The 25,781-nt window shown below is 38.9% G+C and overlaps 1 protein-coding gene and 1 long non-coding RNA gene across 5 annotated transcripts in view; one reads left to right on the forward strand and one right to left on the reverse strand.

The window, feature by feature from the left end:
* Positions 1 to 25,781, reverse strand: part of STAC (SH3 and cysteine rich domain) — a 155,187-nt gene that overhangs the window by 83,852 nt on the left and 45,554 nt on the right. Inside the window, exon 1 of one of the 3 annotated variants that reach the window (XM_077129855.1) lies at positions 12,733 to 12,805. The exons of the other annotated variants lie outside the window; for them this stretch is intronic. The gene's annotated coding sequence lies outside the window, so the exon portion shown is untranslated. Of the gene's footprint in view, positions 1 to 12,732; positions 12,806 to 25,781 lie in introns of those variants that run through there. 3 annotated transcript variants of the gene reach the window in all.
* Positions 16,783 to 25,781, forward strand: part of LOC143657451 (uncharacterized) — a 167,873-nt gene continuing 158,874 nt past the window's right edge. For both annotated transcript variants that reach the window (XR_013162856.1, XR_013162855.1), the window contains exon 1: positions 16,783 to 17,039. This is a non-coding gene — a long non-coding RNA (uncharacterized LOC143657451). The remainder of the gene's footprint in view (positions 17,040 to 25,781) is intronic.

A 25,781-nucleotide genomic window follows, 5' to 3' on the forward strand; every position in this document is an offset into this window, starting at 1 on the left:
CAAGTGTCCAATTCTACGTGTCTGCTCTCTCTGTCGGCACTCCAAGCATCTCCAAATATCTGCATCTCTGTTGGTTCTGAGCTTTCTCCAAATGTTTCCTTTTTTAAAGGACTCCAGTACACCAATCAAGACCTGCCTTGAATAGGCAAAGTCACATCTCTATATAATCAAAAGGTCACATTCACAATTGGGTGTATCACATCTCCATGGAAACATTCAATCAAAGCTTCCACCCTGCAATACTAAATCAGGATTAAAAGAAACATGACTGCCCTCACAAGGTGGATCAGGAAAAAGGACATGGCTTTGCTGGGGTATATAACAGATTCAAACCAATACAGACTGGAACAAGGCACTTTATCCATTAGGAGAGATGCAGGCAGGTTGGTAGAAATGGTGCTGGTTTGGACTTGCTGGGTTCTGTTTTGATTGCTTCTATTTTGTCAGTGAAAACAGAAACATGTTTATCTCCTGAGGGAGAAGAGTATGGAGGTAGAGGGAGGAGATGTTGGAAGTTGGAGGAGAGAAATGTAAAACAGTCATCTTGGAGAGTAGGAAAGGATGTTCTAGCAATGCACCGAAGTAGGCTTGTGGAAGGGCACAGAGGATCCATTATAAGTTGTTACCTCACTTTACAGATGAGAAAACTGAAACTCAGTGACTTAGAAAGTTTGATGGCTGGGAAGTTGCATAATGAACATCCACACTCGGGTCTTTCTGACTTCAAATTCCCTTGAGCCAAATGGACTTTGATGAGAAAGTTTCCTTCCTGGGCTCCCTTAGTCAAATTCCTCTACCAAGTGTGTTTTATCTTCCTGGTGGCAGCTGGAATTTTAGCAACAATCCATTGGGTTAACAGGTTGAGCAACACTTCTATGGCAATTAATCGGGAAATGCAGAAATCAGATGTCTTTAGAGCTATGAAACACAGAGAACTACAGCCTGAAGGTGACTGTAATGGCATGTGTTATTGATTTACCAATCTATTCTGCTATCGCACATAAAGTTAATTAACCAGCACGGGCTTGATCATTTCGGCCAGGATCTAAAGTCTGCACTATCCGGGAAAAGGGTGGTTCTGATGCAGCTGAGTGTCTGCACACATTGGTGGTAAATCTGGAGGTCCAGCCATCATGTCAGCTCAGTTTCCCGCATGTTGACATTTAACTTCAAAGCCGCCTCTATAGACACTTCGTTGGCTATTTAAGACTGCACCAATAATATGCCAGCTTTTACTTCTGAACTGAAATAAGGTAATCAAAGGACCTTTGAAAAGCAAATGTCTCTTCCTTAATGCCCATATGTGTCTACTTCTTTGATTTTGGGATGAACATTGTTTTTTTCTTTTTCACATTTTAACTTTTCTAAAATAGGGGTATATTTTCAAATGAAATGCTTATTACTTTCTCTCTCTTTTTTTTTCTTAAAGGATATTATTAAACCAATTGATGACAGCTAAGAATTGAGCAAACAAGTTATTTATCATGCTGTGATGTAACAGCCTTCATGCACTGCCTCTGAAACTGAGTTGCCTACCCACTCCATCAACCACGCAAGCTCACTTAATCTACCTCAAGTCTGGCTGATGCTGTGGTTTGTCAAAGCTCTTCCCACACTCATCCTAAACATTTTACCTGTGGTTCTAAGGGCAGGGAGTGAGCATGAGGGTGTTGAGAAATGAATTACCTATGATGAGGGCTAATTTTCTCACTGAGAATTTTTACCCATCCACAGCCTGATTTTTTATAAGATGAGCACAATATATTCCAGTCCTGATTTGCTTTAGTTTGGGTGGTGACTTAAAAATCAGAAATTCTCTTCTACCTGCATCTACCTGGCTCTGTAACAACTGACTGCAGAAACAAGTTAATGAATATATTAGTAAAGTGACAGCAATTGAATAAGTCCAATTGCTAGCTCTGACACCAATGAGCTATGTGGCATGAGCAAGTCTCATGAGCTTCTTGGCTTGGATTCCTTTAGGCTGAAAATGGAGAGCATGAACTCAGGGCTTGCTAAATTCCCTCCCAGCTCTGACAATTCAACACAGTGAGGGAACAAAAAAAGCTTTGAACAGTCTCTACTTTTAGGAAGTCTGAGATCTAATTGTGGAGAGAAAAGATAGAAATGCTTAAAACTATTTGAGGGTGACACAAGACCCTATATTTATATTATCAAATGATAAGTGGAGTGTTTTGATTGCTGCCTACTCTAACATGTCAGAAAAAGGAGCTATCAATGGGGTTGGAATCATCAGAGCCATTCTTTCAAATCTTGTAGGATGAATTGACTTTAAAACATGCAATTTAACTATTTGGGTGTTTTGATGGCCTCCTGCTACCACTACTCCTATCCCTCCCACCACTTCTAGATTATATCCAAGCTCCTTAAAGTGGAATGCAAGACCCTTCATGATGGATGGGGACAGTCGCCTGTCCAACATTCTTTCCTGTCACTGTCTCCTCTACCCCAAGCACAGAGACACGCTAAGTGCAGCCCTCAGATTTTCAGTGCCTTTGTTTGTTCTGCCTGCAAGGTCCATGTCCCCTTTAATCTGCCTGGAATATTCATGATTCTGTTTTGATGCTTCACCTTTTCTCAGGAGTCTTACCTGTCCGTCTCTGTAGGTAGATCTGACCCTCACTCTTGTGTGACCCCCCAGTATGCAGCATGGACAACTGTCACTACCCTTCTTGCATTCTGCTTTTGGGCTCCCCTCCAGACCATGAGGCTACTTCCAACATGTAATACAGTATCTCACACATAATAATGATAGTAATTATTCTAGCAAAATAACTACTGAATCCTTATTACACATTGGACTCTATCCTTATGGTTTTACATGGGTACATGATACCCATGCCTACCTGATGAGGAGTACCATTATAACCTCTATTTTACAGATGAGGTGATGGAGGCAGAGAGAAGTTAAGTAATATGCCCAAAGATGGCCTGCACATGTGGTAGAGTTGAGATTAAAACCAAGAAGTTCTGAATTCAGAGAACAAGCTCATATTAAATGACAGACCAAAAGACTGATGGACTGACTGAATAAATAGGAAGAAATAAAGCCAGAGATGAGATTTAGATATGGAAGAACAGGAGTGATTATAGCATGATCAAGATTCGTGTTTACAATAAGGCTGTGAAGTTAGCAGTTTCCCAGTAAACCCTTTCTGAAAAACCTGCACACCTGGTGTCTGGCTGGAATTGGCAAATGGGAAATAGCATCATTTCAGGAAGTCTATGTGAGTGTGTGTGGATGAGTGGGGGTGTTCCAAGCAATGACAATAGCCAAGGAGAAAAGGCTTAATCAGATTGGTCATCCTGCAGATTTTCTTAAAGACAGAAGTGAGCTTTGATGGCAACAGTATAAAAAGAGGATCAAATTAGGGTAGAATCTGAGTGGATCGGGGCGTGGTGGTGGCGGCGGTGGTGGTGGAGAGTGTAATATTAGAGACATAATGGAAAGAACAAATTGACAAGCTGCTCCTCTCTACCCTCAGACTAGATGCTGTATCTTCTCCAAAGAAGTTTCTATGCTGCTCCCGAGTTCACAGTTGATAGAACAGGAAGAATGTAGTACACTAAGGAGGTTATGGCTAGCTCACACCTATTCCTTAGCACCTGAGAAATTCAAGACATCAATTTCCTTACATCCTATCATGCTTCCTTTCTGAGAGTCTCAGCTATTTTAGGATTATCTACAACATTTTATAGAATGGGAAATTCTGAGAGAGCAGAACGACATAGCCACAAGAAGCAGAGAGTCTATCAGCCAGCGACCTTTGGAGATGAAGAAGGAAAATACCTCCCAGGAAGCTTCATGAAACAGGAAGCCTGGAGAGAAAGCTAGCAGATGACACCGTGGTCACCACGTGCCCTTCCAGCCGACACTGTGTTTGTCATGTGCCTTCTCACTTGAGAGAGAGAGAGATCCTGAAATTCATTGGCCTTCTTGAACCAAGGTATCTTTCTCTGGATGCCTTTGATTGGACATTTCTACAGACTTGTTTTAATTGGGACATTTTCTCAGCCTTAGAACTGTAAACTAGCAACTTATTAAATTCCCTTTTTAAAAAGCCATTCTGTTTCTGGTATATTGCATTCTAGCAATATAGAGTAAACTAGCCAACTAGAACAGAGCATTAAATTAAGGTAGAATCCGAGTGGATTGGGGTGCGGAGGCGGTGGTGGTGGAGAGTGTAATATTCAGAGACACAATGGAAAGAACAAATTGACAAGCTGCTCCCCTCTACCCTCAGACTAGATGCTGTATCTTCCCCAAAGAAGTTTCTATGCTGCTCCTGAGTTCACAGTTGATAGAACAGGAAGAATGTAGTACACCAAGGAGGTTATGGCTAGCTCACACTTATTCCTTATCACCAGAGAAATTCAAGACCATCAATTTCTTTAGATCCTATCATACTTCCTTTCTGAGAGTCCCAGCTATTTTAAGATTATCTATAACATTTTGGAGAATGGGAGATTCTGAGAGAGAAGAATGACATAGCTACAAGAAGCAGCTATTTAGGATTATCTGTCTTGTCCTGCAAATAGTCCTTATCTATATGTGATGACATAGGTTAGATCTTCTTCAATGGCAAATGGCAAGATGATAATATCTCACATTTTTGGTACAGTAATACACATACACACATAATTTCTATTTAGCATACTTTCCGATGAAACAGCATTTTGCATGCAGCAGGGCAAATCTCTCCATTTTGCAGGTGAAGAAAATGGGATAGAAATATGCTAAGTTGACAGAAGATGAGCTTTTGGAAGATTCTCTCACACCTGAGATTCAGAGGATGTGAGCGTGAGGTACAGTGGAAAGTTTGGGGTTAGACTGACTTCGCTACCCTTTCCAGCTCTGCAGTTCCTGTTCTCCAGGAGTGAGAAATAGAAAAGTTATTTAACTTTTCTGAGCCTCAACTTCTCAATCTATAATATTAGGATAACAGTACTTCCATCGTAGTTTTCTTGTGAAGACCAAATAAGATAATGGCTTTTTTTTTTTTTGCAAGGACAGGCACTGGGAATCGAACCTGGGTCTCTGGCATGGCAGGCAAGAACTCTGCCTGCTGAGCCACTGTGCCCACACCCCACAAGACTATGTATTTAAAGCACTCAGTGCACTGTCTGGCACACAGGGGTTTTCCATAGCTGCTAACTTCTGTGGTTAGCATCTCTGCCATTTCCAGTCGACATGTGATGAAAAACATTGCTTTTATCCCTCACATATGCATGTTAGAGTAACATTACAGCAGCAATTTTATCAGTCAGCTGTAAAATTCCTCTTACATGTGTTCAGAGAAATACTCTGAGAAGCCGCCTGGCAATGGGAGATGGTACTACAAGGACAAAACTCAATTAAGTCTCCCTGGTAGTGTGGGACATGATTCCTGGGGATGAGCCCATCCTTGGTGTCATGGGAATGAGAAAGTCTTCCTGACCAAAAGGGAGAAGAGAAATAAAACAAAATAAAGTTTCAGTGGCTGAAGATTTCACGTAAAATTGAGAGGTCACTCTGGAGGATACTCTTATGCATTTTGTAGATATCCCTTTTCAGTTTTTAGTGTATTTGAATACCTAGAAGGAAATACCTGAACTGTTGAACTGTAATCCAGGAGCCTTGATTCTTGAGGATGATTGTATAAGTATACAGCTTTTACAGTGTGACCATGTGATTATGAAAACCTGTGACTGACACTCCCTTTATCCAGTTTATGGACAGATGAGTGAAAAAAAAATAAGGACAGAAATAAATAAATAATAGGGAGTAAAAGGTTATGGGGTGTTTTGAGTATTCTTTATATTATTCTTATTTTTATTGTTTTTGGAAAATGTTCAAAAATTGATTGTGATGATGAATGAACAACTGTATCATAAGACTGTGAACAACTGATTGTACACTTTGGATATGGTATATGGATATATCTCAATAAAATCACACTAAAAACTCAATTAAATAATGGAATACATTGCTCTGTTCTGCTGAGTACTTAGAAGAGTAAGGTTTGCAGGTTGAGGGACAGAACTGAGCTGCAAGACAGAGAGGAGGGTGGAGGGATGGTGGGTGGCCGTGATGCTGGGAGATGAACAGGAAAGGACAGAGAGGAAACTATTTCAGAATTTTGGAGGAACAGATTTTGAGTAAGACAACTCTTGAATGGGGACTTTTTATGTTCTTTTCTGTGGGGTGTGTATTGTAAAACTCTCTTCTCTTTCTCCTCTATTGTCCACTAATGGTTTGTAAGAGAGAGTTCCTTCTCAGAGAGAACAAAAAGGAGCGTTTTTGGACAGTCAGTTCATGGATGATAATGGGTTATATGACAAAATTCAGAGCATACTCTTCAGCCCTGGAATCTGGTCAGAGAGAGGCTCTGTCTGACCAGAAGACAATGAGACTGAAACTGAGAGTATTGGTTCTGAAACATCTGGCCCCAAATGCCTTTCTCATCAGGTGCAAATCACACTGGGCATCTGATGCTGGGGGTACCAAGTCCCATGATGTCCAGCCTTGGACAATCACTTCTCTGAATTTGGCTGCACTGTTGCTATTATGAGAGCCAGGAAGGAGGACACAGTTCCAAGGACCACACTGTTTTTATCTTCTCAAGAGCAAAGACAGAGCCAGACTGTAGGAAGGCTAATGAAAAACAGAAAATGGAAAAAATGATGGCTGTCTAAACAGTGGAAAACTGTCTCAAGGGAAAATGAGGAGTTCAGAGTATGGACCCTTCAAGATTCTGACTCATGTATTCCATAGTTATACCAATTAAGTGGTGGACAATGAAACAGAAATATAGTGCCTTGCAAATAGTAGGTAGTCAATAAAAGCTTACTTAGTGAACTTTGTGCTCATAGAGCTATTGATTTTAACCACAAAGAGCTGCACTGAGGACATTTCTGTTGTGTTCCTAATGGTGCACATGACAACTATGTCTATCCATGTGTTCCACTGAGCAGTAAGAAACCTGGATAGATTTCCTTGTCCATGCTGTTCCTTCTGCCTGGAATGTCCCTCTTCACCTATATTCTTGGAGACCGTCTGCTCATTATCTAAGTCTCAGCTCCAATATTGTACTCCACCCCTGCCCCAAGCATTCCCAGACTTCACATAAAGTTCAATATTCTATGCTTCCAGGGTATTTTTTCATCAGTACACCATAATTTGTAGCAGTACATTTTCTACAATCGACATTCTGCATACTTAATTTATACATTGATGTCAAGGACTACTCTTTTCATCTTTTTATCTCCAGCACGCAGGTATAAGTTTTGGCACAGGATAGACAATCTTTGTTGAGTATGTTGAGTAAGTGATTGAATGAATGGATTGGCTGCCATACGTGTCTGAATTCTCAATATTCAGTTTGGAGAAAATAAAAGAATAATTATCCTTTTAATCTTCTAGCCTAGAATCTTCTTTTGGTCCAGAAGTATCTTTGAGTCTTCCCTTCTTTAATCTTGAACCCCCATTTCCTGCCAATAACCAAGGTCTATCTCTTTTCCCTTGAGAATGTCTCCTGTATTCCTCTTTCCTCTCCAAACCATATAAACACTAGCCCTTTTCACCTGTGTTGTGGCCTCCACTCTACCCTTTCCCTTTACAACTATTCTTGCAGGCTTTTTATCCAGAAGCCTTGTCAAGCAGGTCTTGTTTCAAAGGACAAGGGTGGACACATGAGTGCATCAGCCCAGCCCAGTATAAGGGACTGGAGCAGAGGGAACCATGAGAGTGCTCCTGTTTACTCTTCAGCTTGAAATCAAAGGAAGCACCTCACTCCTTAAGTCCAAAGAGATCAGGGATAGGTTGTAGAACATACTCCTAGCTGAAGGGCTACAGTGATTGTCAGGCAAGACTGATGGGTGGGTTCAACCCTGCAAACCAGGATATAGCCCTGAGGTGGCCTAGGAACATATTATGCAAGGGGAGGGGGCATCTCCTGAGGATATTTAGTGATCCTCATGGACAGAGAGAGAGAGTGAGAGAGTGATGATGTTCTGAGCAGATTTTTACATATTCCCCAACATTCTTTGATCTCCTTCCTGCTGGGGGACAAAGCCAGGGTGGGTTCATGGTGGGACTTTGGAAGACCATATGGATTAGGTGGATTATTACAGAGAAAGACCTCTTAACTAATGACTGCTGTGCCCTTGTCAGGCCCCAGGAGAGTCCTCCAAGCTTGTTTTATCATTTTATAGACTCCAAGTTACAGACATAAGGTTTTATCCAATTTATCAGGCTTTAAACCTTGGATCATCCCTGAATCCAATTTCTCCTCCACATTTCATACCCAGCTTATTAGCAAATCCATTAGTCAATGAGTGTTTCAAAAAATATGCAGAATCCACCCACTTTGTACCACCTTCATTGCCAAGATCCTGGTCCAAGCTAACATTCTGTCTTGCCCGGTCTGTTGCCTCCTTAAAATCTTCCTACCCAACTACATCAACCAAATTCAGCCACCAAACTATAATCTCTGCTAAGTGACCAGGAGTGATTATTTAAGATTAAAGTCAGGCCATCTTACTGGTCTTCTCAAAATCCTCCAGTGGTTTTTCATCACACTTATAATCAAATATAATGTCCTTCCAGTGGCCTACAAGACTCGGTACGATCTGATCTCTGACTATTTTTACCACTCTCCTTCATGACTCACTCAGCTCTGATCCCTGGTTTCCTTGCTGTTCCATAAACCCACCAGAAACCCTGCTCTGTCAGGCCTTTGCTCCTGTGGCTGTCATTCTGCAACGTCTTTCCTCCTGACAATTCGCTCATACCTCACATCCTTAAGGACTCTACTCAATGTTCAACTCACACAAGGAGTTCCCCTCCCCTCTACCCTATCCCCCTCCCTTCCTCAGAGAACTTACTACTGATTGATTTCATTTTCTTGACTTTTTATTTTGAAAAATCTTAAGCCCACAGAACATTTGCCAGAGGAGTGTCGTGAATACCTGTATGTTTCAATTATTATCATTCTCCAGTACTTGCTTTTTCTTGTTCTTTCCAGTATAGAAATTACCGCCATTGTTGTTGTCATTGTTATCACTGGTATCAGTACTTAACCGTTCAAGAATAAGTTGTGATATGATGACCCTTTTGAAGCAATATATGTATCTCTCAAGAATAAAGATACTTTCTTGTGTAAATGCAGTGCAATAATTAAATTGGTGCAAAAATAACGCATATATACTTTATATTCAATTTTGCAATTTGTACCAATAATATTATTCATAACATTAAAAAAATTGGCTTCAGAATCCAACCCAGGATTATGCATTATTCTTAGTTTTCATATATTTTCAGTCTCACGTAATCTGGAATAGTTTCTCAGTTTCCTTTTTCTTTCATGGCCTTTTCATTTTCGAAAAGTACAAAAAAATTGTCTTGCTAGAATGTCCCTAAATCTAGATTGTTTGGTTTGTTTGATGTCTCCTCATGATGAGACTCAGGTTACACGTTCTTGGCAAAATTACCTCAGAAGTGATGTTGTGTCCTTCTCAGTGTATCATATCAGGAGGTATATAGCATTGATTTTCGACTTTATTTTGTATACTCATTTCTTTGTTGATTATCTGCCTCCCCAACTGAAATATCAGCTCCATAAAGGGCAAGGATTTTTCACTGTTTCATTCATGTCTGTATCTCCAAACCTCAGCACTGGTTGAATGAATGAACCTAGGTGTGCCCAGGTGAATCTAAGTGTGACCAGCTTATTTCCCTAAAGTAGGCTCAATCCAAGGTCAGACCTTAGCAGGATGTTTATAGGTGGGGAGCAAGGAGGAGGTTGGGGTGGGAATGAAGGAAATAGCAGTCTATTAACAGTCAGACCTGCATTTTGCTTTAGATGAATGGACATTTAATACATGGAAATCAGATTCATGACCAATAATGAAGGCCATGATCTGCCCAAAATGTTGCCTAGAGGAAATGAACAGAGACCCAACCAAGCATGCTAGAAGAACATGATAGAAGAAAAATAAAGCTAATAACTGAGAGCACCTCACTGAATTCAGCCCATTTAATAAAGCAGTGTTGTCATCTCCTATTTAAAAACCTATTTTTTATATGCATTATATGATTTGATCTCAAAACAGTGGCAGAGTCAGAATTTGAACCCAAGCTTCTGAGTCCACATCTGGTGACCTTTCCCATAGCCTGGTTCTGCTATTCTCTATTTCGTAACCTCAAGAAAAACTTACTTACATCTTGTATTAAGTCAATGTACATGATAAATTCTTACCATATAAGAATTTTTATGATGCACTGAGTATCACCCTTGACTTTTCACTTTCACATTTCTGGGGAACACCTCTGAAGCTGCACATTCCATTTACTTAGTACTTGGTTTTCAATTATACACCTTAACAGCTTTAAAGGCTGCTTGGAGAAGCAGAGCAGCAAGTAGAATGGAATCAGTGTTAATTCCAACTTTGTTTAGAGCTTCATTTGGTGCTTTTCCTGTTTTCTACAATTTTTCTAGCTAAAGACAAGATAAGGGCAATGTTCTTTGCCAAATGAACAACATAGACTTTACTTCTCTTATTATTAAGAAGAAAGCCCACAGTCTGATTACCCCAAATGAGAAACAACAACATCAACAACAAACATTACTGATTTTAAACATTGGCTATGAGGTGTTGGAGAATCATCCTACATCTTTACATTTGGCAGGACTCTGGATTCCCTTGTCCATGAACAGAGCTACCCAGTGATAAATTGCACTCTTTTTCTCTTTTTAACGTTTTATTTTCAAATAATTTTAATCATACCCAAAACTTGCAATAGTAGAGTTCTCAGATACTTCTCATCCAGCTTTCCCTAATTTAATATTTTTCATAACTGAAGTGAATTGTTTGAACCCAGGAAGTTAACACGGATGTAAAACTATTAACTCATCTACAGACCATATTAGAATTCTGCCACTTGTCCCACTGATACACTTTCTTTGGTCTGGGATCCATGCCAGGGTTTCATATTGCATTTAATTGTCATGATTCATGATCTCCTCCAATCTATATCAGGCACTCAAGTCTTTCTTTGTCCCTTGAAACCTTGAATTTTTTGAAGACTCCTGGCCATTTATTTATCTTGTAGAATGGACTTTAATTTGGGTTTTTCTGATGTTTTCTCATAATTAGATTGAGGTTATACATTTTTGGTAAGAATATCACAAAGTGATGTGCCCTTCTCAGCACACCACATCAGGAGGTACATGATATCAATATGTTGTATTACTGACGATGCTAACTTTGGTTACTGGGTTCAGGTGATAATTGCCACAGTAAATATTTTTACCTTTGTATTTTTCCCTTGATATTGAATGAGTATCACGTAAGGGAAATACCTTGAGACTATGCAAATATCCTGTTTTGCATCACATAGTTATCCTCCAATTTTGACATCCCTTGATGATTTTTGCCTGCATCAATTTTTTTCAAATATATGCTGAGTGGTGGTTTTCTATCCATCATTCCACCTACATTTACTAATTAGAATTCTATGGCAAGGACGAGCTACCTCAGCATCTCCATGTATTTATGTTGAATTCAATTATTCATGTCAATGGACTGATGATTATTTGTTTCCTTCTATGGGTTATAATTTGCTACTATCATTATTTATTTTGCTGTTAAAATGATCCCGGGTTCGGTCTTTGGGAGCCTCTTCATGTTGGTTCCTGGGTCCTTTTAGACATGCCCTAATAATTTTTTAGTACTTCCTTACTTACTGTTTCTGTTTCATTTTCCAGGATTATCTTAGATTCTCCATGTTTCAGTCTTAAAAACAACCATTTATCCAAGAAGTCCTGGTTAGTTTAAGTTGAGGATAGCATTGAAACACCAAGATCTACTGTTCTAGATATGTTCGCTGCTATAGAGTGTCACTGATTCTAGGCTCTGTCAGTGGAAAAGAGTTATGAAATATATGAATAAGTATTCACACACCCATAGAACAATCTGTATTTATTTTTATAGCAAATGGCCTGTATATAAAATAAATATCATGATTCATATTATGCACTCCTTTATTAAAACATAATTCATTTTTCTCTGGTTGATAATACACATGGTTGAGCTCTAAGGCCATTGCCTTTTAAACTACATCAGAGAAGCTGGAGACAGAAATTGGCTGGGAGAAAATACACAGGGTAAAAGAGAGAAACTAGAAAATAATTCAGGAGCAGAGAAGTCACTTAAGACAGAAGCCATGTGATCACTTAATAAATGCTTGTTAAATTAAGTGGATGGGGTATCTTTTCACTTTAACAAATATTTATTCACTAAATGTTATTTGTCAACAAGCAACAGCCTGTTCCTTGTACTAAAGTTTACTTTTACTTGGGGAGAGCAGATACATGAACAGACCATTACTTTCATTATACAGCACTAAACTCAGTCTTACAAACCACACAAAAAAATTACTGAGAGTGAAGTGAAAGACAGGATAGCAGGATGCGTTGGAAGGGTATTTTAGGCAGATAAAGTATTTATGAACAAAAGAAAGAAAATGAAGAATAGCATGGGAAGAGAGTCTCAAGTTCATGACATAAAAGTGTAGGCAGGGACCAGAAAGGAAAGAAATTTGAATACATGTGATTTCTTAAGGGCATTAAGCAAAAGGAGATCTTGTTCACATTTATACATTTACATTTTACAATGTTAATAATACTTAACAATGCTAAAAAAAAAATCACAATATTAAAGGAAACTTACTGAGCGTAAGTTTTCTTCCATCAGACCCTCGGTCCAACTCAGACTTAGACTTCCATTAACAACTTCTTCTAGAAATGTTCTATGGATAGACCTGAATAACATGTATGTAACATCTCTTTTTTAAAAATAAAAATGTGAAAGTAGCACACACATTTATCTGTATCTTACTTTTCCATACTGCAATATATTTTGTGGATCTTTCTGAGTCTAACAAAATGGGTGACTTAACTCCTTCCTTTATCGTAATCTAATATTTCACTGAATGGAAGTAAGAATAAATTAATTTTTCCTCTTTTGATGGACATTTTGGTGGTTTCTGGTATTTTCCTGAGGCAGAGACCTGTAGTTGTTCACCAAGATCTACTATCATTTCATTCTTAGGTAAACAGACTATATTTCCCAAAGCCCCTGGCAGATAAATGTAGAGATGGGACCACGTTTTTGTTCATGGAATAAGATCAGTTCATGCCTGCTCCATCCTCTCTTCCCCTTTCGCACGGCTGCAGCATGGAAGTGAAGGAGGGTCTGCTTCAACCCCAGAGATTATGGCAATGCTCCAGGGGATGAGGAACAATGCTTTGAGTGGAAATGGGTCCTTGAAGACCACAAGGAGCAGAGCTGCCTATCTATCCTAAACAGCTAATCCTGAAATCTATGAGAGAGAAATAAACACTATAGTTTCTGAGATGCTAAATATTTGTTGGGTTTTTTTGTTACAACAACCTATCCAGGCAGGCCACGGTGGCTCAGCAGGCAGAGTTCTCATCCGCCATGCCAGAGCCCCAGTGCCTGCCCGTGCAAAAAAAAAAAAAAAAAGAAAGAAAGAAAAACAAGCAAATGAAAAACAACCTCTCTGTATCCTCACTAGGGTATTTTCTATTATAAAAGACACTGTAATACATTTTGTATACACATTTTTTTCTTACACATGCAAAGATATTTAAGAACTACAATTCTAGAAGTGGATTTTCTCCATCAGATATGCATTTTTTAATTCAAAGTCCCACCAGTAGTTGATATAAGATGGGCCTTTTCTCCATATCTTGGCCAATACTTGTTATAATTAATTTTTTAAATATTTGTCAATTTCACAGATTAAAATATTCATGTAAATTTTAAAAACTTCCATTTTATTTAATCAGTAAAGTATGTTTTAAAAATATTTGTTAGCCAATTTATGGGACTTATATAGGTAGAAACTACTCACAATTTGTCTACTTTTTTTCTGGTAGGTTATTGATCTTTTTATTGATATGTAAATATTTTAATAGATTTATAAAAACTGCATTTGTGTGACAAATACTTTTTCTCAGTTTGTCATTCACCTTTGACTTTTCTCACTGGATGTATTTATAGTGGAAGGTTCAAAATATTTATGGAGGGCGGGCCACGGTGGCTCAGCAGGCAAAAATGCTCGCCTGCCATGCCAGAGGACCTGGAGTGGATTCCCGGTGCCTGTCCATGTGAAAATATATATATATATATTTATGGAGATTTAAAATATTTATCAGCAATGGTGATAATAATGACCTTCTTTTATTGAACACTTACTATTTGCTTATTCTTTGTGATCCCTGAGGTTGCTGTATCACTCAACTAGTCACATATGCTTATATTCATCTCCCTTCTAGCTTAACATATAATATGAGTCCTCTAACAACATTTACTTGAATACCAAAGTGATCATAGGAGACTTTTCTCATTTTATTTAGGTTTAAAGTCTAGATCTCGAAAAATTCTTTTCATTTAGAAATAAACATAAACCAAACCAGAAATACATCTGTGAAAAATTCTAAAACATAAAATGAGTAAAGATTGTAAGACTCAGAGAGTAAAGGAACAAAATTATGAAAATCTTTCTATTGGAATACACAGGAAATTTTATGTACTATAATTTGTGCTCTCAATAAATTTGAAGGAAAATAATATCTGAAAATAAGATATGAAAGCTGAGATGATCAAACTAGACTAGAAAGAGAGATCTGGAAGAGTTATGGAAGATATTTGTAGCAACCGGTAATACTGTAGTATAATAAAAAGCCGTTGGAAAAGTAGAAGTGAGAAAGACTGACTCTGTAGGAAGGGATTGGTTGATATGGGGAGTATGTTTGAGAAGCTCTCAAAGAATGCAAAGATATAACCAGGTTGAAAATTATTAGAGAAGATAAAAGATATAAAAAATATTTGGACAAAGAGTTCAGAATGACTAAAGCAGAAACATTATTCAAAAATATAATAAGAGAGAGTTCCTGGCTAAATGAGGAAGGAAGACCCAAATCTGCCAATGTGGGATCACTATGTGTCAGGTCAGCATAATGAAAAGAGATAGCTCATATTATCCTGCCAAAATGCTAAAACATCAACAGTCAAGAAAGACATCCAACCATACAGTCAGGAAAGCTGTTTATCCACAAAGAAAGAAACCTTAGACTTCAAATTTTCTTCCACAATAAGAAACCACAGAAGACAAGGTTATGACCTAAGTTTTCTTAACCCAGACAAATAACTATTCGTGAAAAGAGAAAACAAAAACACTGGGAAATTTGGAAAGCATGAGGCATAAAAGGACTTGTGTTTGAAATAATTTAAATGTGCTTAAGCAAAAATAGCTGGTGTAAATACAATTCAAAAAGAAAATTCACCTGTTATGACTACTAAATGAAACAGATGGCGCAGAATTTAAAAATGTTTTACAATGATTATATGGGTACTTTATTTAAATATGTCTAAGGTTAAGTTAACTAAGATACTTGTTTTTGGTGGTTTTAAGTGTATTGCTTGTTTCCTTAAATAAAAATATTTTTAAAAAGAATGTGGACAATCACAATAACATAGAATATATTAACTATATATTGAAATAACATTTTGAACATATTGGGTTAAATAAAATACATTAAAATTTTAAAAAGTTTTAACAGTAATACAAATACTATGAATCATAAGAATGAAACAAGTGGTGCGGAAGATAGGGAGGAAGTTAATTTCCTCATTTTATATAGAGAAAAAGTAACACAACAAAAACAATAATGGTATTAATTACAGTGAACACTTGTTTCTTACTTTGTCTCAAAGCTGGTTTCAGAACTTCACACTTATCACTTCCTTTAATCCTCTAGTTCATTGCATCAGGAAGATGCTGTTATTATTATTCTCATTTTACAAGAAAAAAACTGATCTGCTCTTCCATTCTCAACATTAATAATCAGAATAAGTTTTAGGAAAATGTTAAAATTAGTTGTTAGTAGAGTTTAAAAATTGGAATGTTTCCAACATACTATAAAGATAAACAAAAATACAGCAGTTCATATAGCAAACAGTCGTGTTTTTTCATAAAGAATGAAAAAGAACAGCAAGGAGAATGAAAAACTTCAGAAACAGAAAGTAAAATGGCAGAACTAAATCAAACACACGGCAGTAAATGTTGATGGATTATGTTTCTTATTAAATAAATTTAAAATATAATTTAGACAAGCCACCTTTAAAAGCAAAATAACTTAAATCATAATAGTAACAGCCAGCATTCATATGGTCTTACTCTTGATCAGCCACACACTTATTTCATACTAATGACAACATTGAGATGGATAGAGTATAATGTCTTTTACAGAAGAGTACAGCTCTTTTCAATACCATGTATCTCCAAGTCAGAGTGAACAAAGGGAGAGGAGAAGTGGAAAGGGAAGGCTTGTAGTCAGAGGCAACAGCCTGTGTTAAGACTCGGTACAAAGATACCTGAGGGGGTTCAGACAGGATATTGTGTTACTAAGTTTGAAGTGTCAGGATTCAATCAGAGTCAGATGAGAAGTTTGGGGACATAAATATCCCATCACATTTAGTTATTAAGCACTGCATGTCCATCTCTTTGGAGATTATAACTTCTTCGAGGACAGAGAAGAGTTTCAATTCATTTTTATTATATACTCTGACCCACAGTCCCTTGCCAACTGCTACTTCAGGGGCTGCTGTTTTTCTTGTTTCTGTGTTTAGATTCAAACTGGCCCATGGAACTGAGCTATGTCAGTGATGATGTCACACAGGGTTACTGGAAGTCTTGGTGCTCACTCATATCCCAACTGCTCTTCTGGGAGGTTGGTGATCTGAGATCTCTCTGTGGGAGAGCGACTTTGACTATAGATTGGCAGATAATCAGGACTAAATCCAAGGCCCCAACTCAGGAGAGGCTGGAATAGCACCTCCAACTGGGAGGTGTGATAAAACCTTTCAGAAACTCTTCTTTTAAGTTCTCATTCACCCAGACAAGATGTTACAGCAGTCTGCAAGGAAGAGACCTTTCTCTGAAACCTTAGGTAAGAATGGAAGGAAAATTGCCTCTGACTGATGGTCGATGGGCCATGAGGCATTTTATTTTCCTGTCCAGATTTCCCCTAATTTCCCTGAAATTTGATCTGTCTTGGGCCAGAGAAAAGATGGATTTTAGAAAGGAGGCAATAACTCATCAAGGTTTTCACTGAGAACATAATTCTTTCATGTGGTAGATAATTAACAAAATTGCATAGTATGAATGAATAATAAAGAAATAAATGAGTAAACAAACAAAATAATTAAGTGATTTTTCAGGAATTTCAGTAATAGTTTCAAAAATGTTCAATTTTTGGTTTTGAATCCTAACTTCTTCATGTAAATGACAAGGAAGGAAGGGGGCAACTGAGTCAGAAGGATGTGGGCAAGGGGAACAAGGTGGCTTTTTGAAGATTTTTACTTCACCATTATTACATATTGTGTATGAGATTAAAAACATATTTTGAAGAATCATGAAAAGAAACTAAATGTTGAGGGAGTTATGTGAGTGGGTAGTGTGATAGACCCAGTATCACATATTCACCCCAGGTATCCTAGTCCCGTGAGCTCTGCTCTTCTCAGGCAGATCAGTTGTGCAGGCCCCTCACTCCTTAGCTCCAAGGATATCTATCTCATTTTTCTCCTACCTACTACTTTCCAAGCAACTAACACCATATAAAGGCATAGCTTCACTTCACGATCATAGTTTTAATTATTTTTTTACTCAAACTGAGCTCTACTCTAATTCATTTCCCCAAGCCAATTTCCTTCACCCACCCTACTCCTCCTCTGCTTCTCTCATCTGCTCTGTCCACTAGTGCAGCCCACCTTCCTGTTAACTTCTCCATCTCTGCCTGCCTCTAACATCCTCATGAAATTCAGTCCCCCCTCTCTATCCAAAGACTCTGAATGGATTTTCAACTACATTCACACCCTGATATCAACAACTCTCATTTCCATCTTTTTTTTCATTGTGAATAATCTGATCTTATTCTGAAATATACAGAAACCTTTAACCTGATAATTACACACTGCCAGATAATTTTCTTTGAGGTTCCACCATCATGACCATCTGAAATTTATGGAATCATGACTTTAAGACATGGAGAACTGTGTTCTGGATACATTATTTGATCCCTAAAAAAGATGATTTAATAAGGATATGTTAATGAGAGCTTTATTTAGGGAAACCAACTTTTACATGGAATAAGAAAAAAAAAGCAAAATAACTCCAAAAATTAGATGAAAATGAACAAAGATATAAGTGATAAGTTTTAATTTCTCCCTCATTTTTGAAGGACAATTTTGCTGGATATAGGAGTCTTGGTTGGCACTTTTTCTCTTTTAGTAACTTAAATATATCATCCCACTGTCTTCTAGCTTCCATGGTTTCTGCTGAGAAATCTACACATAGTCTAATTGGGTTTCCCTTGTATGTGATGGATTGTTTTTCTCTTGCTGCTTTCAAGATCCTCTCTTTCTCTTTGACCTCTGACATTCTAACTAGTAAGTGTCTTGGAGAACGCCTATTTGGGTCTAATCTCTTTGGGGTGCGCTGCACTTCTTGGATCTGTAATTTTAGGTCTTTCATAAGAGTTGGGAAATTTTCAGTGATAATTTCTTCCATTAGTTTTTCTCCTCCTTTTCCCTTCTTTTCTCCTTCTGGGACACCCACAACATGTATATTTGTGCGGTTCATATTGTCCTTGAGTTCCCTGATACCCTGTTCAAATTTTTCCATTCTTTTCCCTATAGTTTCTGTTTCTTTATGGAATTCAGATGTTCCATCCTCCAAATCACTAATTCTATCTTCAGTCTCTTTAAATCTATCATTGTAGGTAGCCAAAAGAGGGTGTTGCAATATTAAAATCAGAGTAGATTTTAGGTTAAAATAAGTTAGTGGAGGAAGGCGGGGCCAAGATGGTGGCTTAGTAAGGTACGTGCGTCTTAGTTCCTCCTCCAAAGCAACTACTAGGTGAACTGAAACAGTGCAGAACAGCTCCCGGGGCTATGGCAGGGAATGGACACACAGCGTATCCCAGTCTGGACTGGCTAGTCTGACTGTGAGACTCGGCTGCGGTGAGATCCCCGAGCGGCGCGCGATTTCCCGAGCAGCAGCAGCTGCAGCGGCCGGAGCTACTCCCTCCCTCCTTCCTGGCCGGCTGAGAGTCTCGGAGAGACAAGTTACCCAAGCCGAGGCGGCCGGCGCCCCTTTTTTGTGGGCGGCTTCGAGTCTCGGCTTCGAGTCCGCGGCTACGAGTCTCGGATCAGAGGGCTATCCAAGCCGCGGTGGCCCTCCCCTGTGGGCGGATTCCTGGTCCGGTGGGGAATTCTCCAGGCCGCAGCAGCCGGTGAGCGACGCACCTCCCACGCAGGTGACTTCCTGGTCTGGTGGCGAATTCCCTGGGCCCGCTGCGGCCGGCGACCAGCCACAGGGTGCCCTCAAGCCACGGCGGCTGACGCCCCCACCACGCGCGGCCCCCTGAACCAACGGAGAGAATTGGATAGGAAATCCCCAGGCCGCGGAGATCGGTGACCGGGGGAGATCCATTCCAAACACGTGAGACAAATGTGTGCCACGAGCGCCACCTACTGGGCAGGAGAAGAAAAACAGAACCCTGAGATTTCACAGAAAAATCTTACAACCTTGTTGGGTCCAACACCCAGGGAAATTTGACTAAATGCCCAGACGCCAGCAGCAGAAGATAACGGTCCACGCTCAGAAGATTGAGAATATGGCCCAGTCAAAGGAACAAACCAATACTTCAAATGAGATACAAGAGCTGAGACAACTAATGCTGAATATACGAACAGAAATGGAAAACCTCTTCAAAAATGAAATCGATAAATTGAGGGAGGACATGAAGAGGACATGGGCTGAACATAAAGAAGAAATAGAAAAACTGAAAAAACAAATCACAGAACTTATGGAAGTGAAGGATAAAGTAGAAAAGATGGAAAAAACAATGGATACCTACAATGATAGATTTAAAGAGACAGAAGATAGAATTAGTGATTTGGAGGATGGAACATCTGAATTCCAAAAAGAAACAGAAACTATCGGGAAAAGAATGGAAAAATTTGAACAGGGTATCAGGGAACTCAAGGACAATATGAACCGCACAAATATATGTGTTGTGGGTGTCCCAGAAGGAGAAGAGAAGGGAAAAGGAGGAGAAAAACTAATGGAAGAAATTATCATTGAAAATTTCCCAACTCTTATGAAAGACCTCAAATTACAGATCCAAGAAGTGCAGCGCACCCCAAAGAGATTAGACCTAAATAGGCGTTCTCCAAGACACTTACTAGTTAGAATGTCAGAGGTCAAATAGAAAGAGAGGATCTTGAAAGCAGCAAGAGAAAAACAATCCATCACATACAAGGGAAACCCAATTAGACTATGTGTAGATTTCTCAGCAGAAACCATGGAAGCTAGAAGACAGTGGGATGATATATTTAAATTACTAAAAGAGAAAAACTGCCAACCAAGACTTCTATATCCAGCAAAATTATCCTTCAAAAATGAGGGAGAAATTAAAACATTCTCAGACAAAAAGTCACTGAGAGAATTTGTGACCAAGAGACCAGCTCTGCAAGAAATACTAAAAGGCCCCGACTTCCTGGAAGATGGCGGCTTAGTAAGACGCGCGGATCTTAGTTTCTTCCCCAGGACAGCTACTAGGGGAGTAGAAACGATACAGAAAGCACCCAAAGCCACAACAGAGATAAAAAAGACAGCGTACCCCATCCTGGAATGGCTGGCTGGCTGAGAGAAGCAGCTCGGGTGAGATCGCCGAGGCGCGCGGGCCTCACCGGGTGGGGCGGGAAGCGGCCAGAGTTACTCCCTTCCCCCTTCCCGGGCCGGCTGGGAGAATTGGAGAGGCGGTCCCCTGAAACCAAGGCGGCTGGCGCCCACACCACGCGCAGCCCCCCGGACCAACTGAGAGAATTGGATCGGAAACCCCCAGGCCGCGGAGAACGGTGACGGGTGGGGGAGGCCCCTTCCAAACCCGTGACTCCCGGGGAACGTGCACTCTCTCGGGCGGGCCGCTGCCGCTGGCGCCCTCCCGCCACGCTTGTCGCCCAGGGCCAACTAGGAAATTCGGACGGGCTCTTTCCCGGGCTGCGGCGACCAGCAACCCTCCCTGCGTTCGGACCCCGGGCTGGCTCAAGCTGCTTCGGCTAGCGAACCCCCCGGACGGCGAGAGTTTTCCAAAGTTTGAGGTCCCACAGCACCTTTTACTGGTGGGACCCGCAGACAAACGTGTGCCACGAGCGCCACCTACTGGGCAGGATAAGAAAAACAGAACCCAGAGATTTCACAGGAAAATCTTCCAAACTTTTGGATCCAATACCCAGGGAAATCTGTCTAAATGCGCAGACGCCAACAGAAGATAACGGATCACGCTCAAATAATTGAAAATATGGCCCAGTCAAAGGAACAAACCAATAATTCAAATGAGATACAGGAGCTGAGACAACTAATGCTAAATATACGAACAGAAATGGAAAACCTCTTCAAAAACGAAATCGATAAATTGAGGGAGGACATGAAGAAGATATGGGCTGAACATAAAGAAGAAATAGAAAAACTGAAAAAACAAATCACAGAACTTATGGAAGTGAAGGACAAAGTAGAAAAGATAGAAAAAACAATGGATACCTACAATGATAGATTCAAAGAGACAGAAGATAGAATTAGTGATTTGGAGGATGGAACATCTGAATTCCAAAAACAAACAGAAACTATCGGGAAAAGAATGGAAAATTTGAACAGGGTATCAGGGAACTCAAGGACAATATGAACCGCACAAATATACGTGTTGTGGGTGTCCCAGAAGGAGAATAGAAGGGAAAAGGAGGAGAAAAACTAATGGAAGAAATTTTCACTGAAAATTTCCCAACTCTTATGAAAGACCTCAAATTACAGATCCAAGAAGTGCAGCGCACCCCAAAGAGATTAGACCCAAATAGGCGTTCTCCAAGACACTTACTAGTTAGAATGTCAGAGGTCAAAGAGAAAGAGAGGATCTTGAAAGCAGCAAGAGAAAAACAATCCATCACATACAAGGGAAACCCAATAAGACTATGTGTAGATTTCTCAGCAGAAACCATGGAGGCTAGAAGAGAGTGGGATGATATATTTAAATTACTAAAAGAGAAAAACTGCCAGCCAAGACTCCTATATCCAGCAAAATTGTCCTTCAAAAATGAGGGAGAAATTAAAACATTCTCAGACAAAAAGTCACTGAGAGAATTTGTGACCAAGAGACCAGCTCTGCAAGAAATACTAAAGGGAGCACTAGAGTCAGAACCGAAAAGACAGAAGAGAGAGGTATGGAGAAGAGTGTAGAAAGAAGGAAAGTCAGATATGATATATATAATACAAAAGGCAAAATGGCAGAGGAAAATATTATCCAAACAGTAATAACACTAAATGTTAATGGACTGAATTCCCCAATCAAAAGACATAGATTGGCAGAATGGATTAAAAAACAGGATCCTTCTATATGCTGTCTACAGGAAACACATCTTAGACCCAAAGATAAACATAGGTTGAAAGTGAAAGGTTGGGAAAAGATATTTCATGCAAATAACAACCAGAAAATAGCAGGAGTGGCTATACTAATATCCAACAAGTTAGACTTCAAATGTAAAACAGTTAAAAGAGACAAAGAAGGACACTATATACTAATAAAAGGAACAATTAAACAAGAAGACATAACAATCATAAATATTTATGCACCGAACCAGAATGCCCCAAAATACGTGAGGAATACACTGCAAACACTGAAAAGGGAAATAGACACAAATACCATAATAGTTGGAGACTTCAATTCCCCACTCTCATCAATGGACAGAACATCTAGACAGAGGATCAATAAAGAAATAGAGAATCTGAATATTACTATAAAGGAGCTAGACTTAACAGACATTTATAGGACATTACATCCCACAACAGCAGGATACACCTTTTTCTCAAGTGCTCATGGATCATTCTCAAAGATAGACCATATGCTGGGTCACAAAGCAAGTCTTAACAAATTTAAAAAGATTGAAATCATACACAACACTTTCTCGGATCATAAAGGAATGAAGTTGGAAATCAATAATAGGCGGAATGCCAGAAAATTCACAAATACCTGGAGGCTCAACAACACACTCTTAAACAACAAGTGGGTCAAAGAAGAAATTGCAAGAGAAATTAGTAAATACCTTGAGGCAAATGAAAATGAAAACACAACATATCAAAACTTATGGGATGCAGCAAAGGCAGTGCTAAGAGGGAAATTTATTGCCCTAAATGCCTATATCAGAAAAGAAGAAAAGGCAAAAATGCAGGAATTAACTGTTCAATTGGAAGAACTGGAGAAAGAACAGCAAACTAATCCCAAAGCAAGCAAAAGGAAAGAAATAACAAAGATTAGAGCAGAAATAAATGAAATTGAAAACATGAAAACAATAGAGAAAATCAATAAGGCCAGAAGTTGGTTCTATGAGAAAATCAGTAAGATTGATGGGCCCTTAGCAAGATTGACAAAAAGAAGAAGAGAGAGGGTGCAAATAAATAAGATCAGAAATGGAAGAGGAGACATAACTACTGACCTCACAGAAATAAAGGAGGTAATAACAGGATACTATGAACAACTTTACGCTAATAAATACAACAATTTAGATGAAATGGATGGGTTCCTGGAAAGACATGAACAATCAACTTTGACTCAAGAAGACATAGATGACCTCAACAAACCAATCACAAGTAAAGAAATTGCATCAGTCATTCAAAAGCTTCCCAAAAAGAAAAGTCCAGGACCAGACGGCTTCACATGTGAATTCTACCAAACGTTCCAGAAAGAATTAGTACCGATTCTCCTCAAACTCTTCAAAAAAATCAAAGTGGAGGGAAAACTACCTAATTCATTCTATGAAGCCAACATCACCCTCATACCAAAACCAGGCAAAGATATTACAAAAAAAGAAAACTACAGACCAATCTCTCTAATGAATACAGATGCAAAAATCCTCAATAAAATTCTAGCAGATTGTATCCAACAACACATTAAAAGAATTATACATCATGACCAAGTAGGATTCATCCCAGGTATGCAAGGATGGTTCAACATAAGAGAATCAATTAATGTAATACACCATATCAAAATATCAAAGCAGAAAAATCACATGATCATCTCAATTGATGCAGAGAAGGCATTTGACAAGATTCAACATCCTTTCCTGTTGAAAACACTTCAAAAGATAGGAATACAAGGGAACTTCCTTAAAATGATAGAGGGAATATATGAAAAACCCACAGTTAATATCATCCTCAATGGGGAAAAATTGAAAACTTTTCCCCTAAGATCAGGAACAAGACAAGGATGTCCAATATCACCACTATTATTCAACATTGTGTTGGAGGTTCTAGCCAGAGCAATTAGACAAGAAAAAGAAATACAAGGCGTCAAAATTGGAAAGGAAGAAGTAAAACTATCACTGTTTGCAGACGATATGATACTATACGTCGAAAACACGGAAAAATCCACAACAAAACTACTAGAGCTAATAAATGAGTACAGCAAAGTAGCAGGTTACAAGATCAACATTCAAAAATCTGTAGCATTTCTATACACTAGTAATGAACAAACTGAGGGGGAAATCAAGAAACAAATCCCATTTACAATTGCAACTAAAAGAATAAAATACCTAGGAATAAATTTAACAAAAGAGACAAAAAAACCTATATAAAGAAAACTACAAAAAACTGCTAAAAGAAATCACAGAAGACCTAAATAGATGGAAGGGCATACCGTGTTCATGGATTGGAAGACTAAATATAGTTAAGATGTCAATCCTACCTAAATTGATTTACAGATTCAATGCAATACCAATCAAAATCCCAACAACGTATTTTTCAGAAATAGAAAAACCAATAAGCAAATTTATCTGGAAGGGCAGGGTGCCCCGAATTGCTAAAAGCATCTTGAGGAAAAAAAAACGAAGCTGGTGGTCTCGCGCTGCCTGACTTTAAGGCATATTATGAAGCCACAGTGGTCAAAACAGCATGGTATTGGCATAAAGATAGATATATCGACCAATGGAATCGAATAGAGTGCTCAGATATAGACCCTCTCATCTATGGACATTTGATCTTTGATAAGGCAGTCAAGCCAACTCACCTGGGACAGAGCAGTCTCTTCAATAAATGATGCCTAGAGAACTGGATATCCATATGCAAAAGAATGAAAGAAGACCCATCTCTCACACCCTATACAAAAGTTAACTCAAAATGGATCAAAGATCTAAACATTAGGTCTAAGACCATAAAACAGATAGAGGAAAACGTTGGGAGATATCTTATGGATCTTACAACTGGAGGCGGTTTTATGGACCTTAAACCTAAAGCAAGAGCACTGAAGAAGGAAATAAATAAATGGGAACTCCTCAAAATTAAACACTTTTGTGCATCAAAGAACTTCATCAAGAAAGTAGAAAGACAGCCTACGCAATGGGAGACAATATTTGGAAATGATATATCAGATAAAGGTCTAGTATCCAGAATTTATAAAGAGATTGTTCATCTCAACAACAAAAAGACAGCCAACCCAATTACAAAATGGGAAAAAGACTTAAACAGACACCTATCAGAAGAGAAAATACAAATGGCCAAAAGGCACATGAAGAGATGCTCAATGTCCCTGGCCATTAGAGAAATGCAAATCAAAACCACAATGAGATATCATCTCACACCCACC

This window comes from Tamandua tetradactyla, chromosome 15 (assembly GCF_023851605.1).
Source record: "Tamandua tetradactyla isolate mTamTet1 chromosome 15, mTamTet1.pri, whole genome shotgun sequence".
NCBI classification, from domain to species: Eukaryota; Metazoa; Chordata; class Mammalia; order Pilosa; family Myrmecophagidae; genus Tamandua; species Tamandua tetradactyla.